The sequence below is a fragment of the Frankliniella occidentalis genome, unplaced genomic scaffold, assembly GCF_000697945.3.
Source record: "Frankliniella occidentalis isolate FOCC.00 unplaced genomic scaffold, Focc_3.1 Scaffold58, whole genome shotgun sequence".
Classification (NCBI taxonomy): domain Eukaryota; kingdom Metazoa; phylum Arthropoda; class Insecta; order Thysanoptera; family Thripidae; genus Frankliniella; species Frankliniella occidentalis.
The window spans coordinates 311,955-312,630 of record NW_026267188.1 but is presented as its reverse complement, the minus strand read 5'-3'; the positions used below and the strand labels follow the sequence as shown (position 1 = coordinate 312,630).

The 676-nt window shown below is 47.2% G+C and overlaps 1 protein-coding gene across 1 annotated transcript in view; it reads left to right on the top strand.

The window, feature by feature from the left end:
• The window catches only part of LOC113212756 (teneurin-a-like), a 495,982-nt gene that overhangs the window by 486,462 nt on the left and 8,844 nt on the right, over nt 1–676 (top strand). The window lies entirely within an intron of this gene.

Sequence of the window (676 nt, the reverse complement as noted above, 5' to 3'; positions counted from 1 at the left end):
TTCCCACAAAAATGAGAGAATGTTAGGGGACCTTAGAAGAAACTGTACACCAAATTTGGTGACAATTGGAGACCATATATTTTTGCTATGAGAGTTACGCTAATATGCTAAATTTTGTTGATATCTTTGATTGAAGGGTAGAAAACTCAAATCCAACTTTTTGACATTGGTGGTTTAGAATCAGTTTTTTACCCTCTTTCAAATGGTCTGGTCAGATTTCACCTCACTGGACATTTTCATAGAGTTATACCTACACCATCCTTGAAAGCCGCTATTTTTGCCTCAAATCTTTAAGAATTTATATCTTCTGAACCGTTTGATCTACAGAGCCCAGATTTGGCATGAGTTCATATTTCATGAATACCTTTAATTTTAGAGAGTAAAAAAAATCACCCGGAATTTTGGGTTTTTGGTAAAGAACTACTCTCTTCTACTTTGTTCTAGTACACCTGCCCCTTGTCGCTAACCTTCCCCTCCTCCTGCCCCGCAGCCCACCGTCATCACGCTGCCCAGCAAGCGGAGGTTCGAGCTGCGCTACGACAGCGACGGCGGCCTGCGGCACATCACGCTGCCCAGCGGCACCCACCACTCGCTGTCCGTGCAGCCGTCGCTGGGCTTCCTGCGCGCCACCTACACGGCGCCCGGCGCCCCGCGGCCCTACCTGCAGCACTTCTCG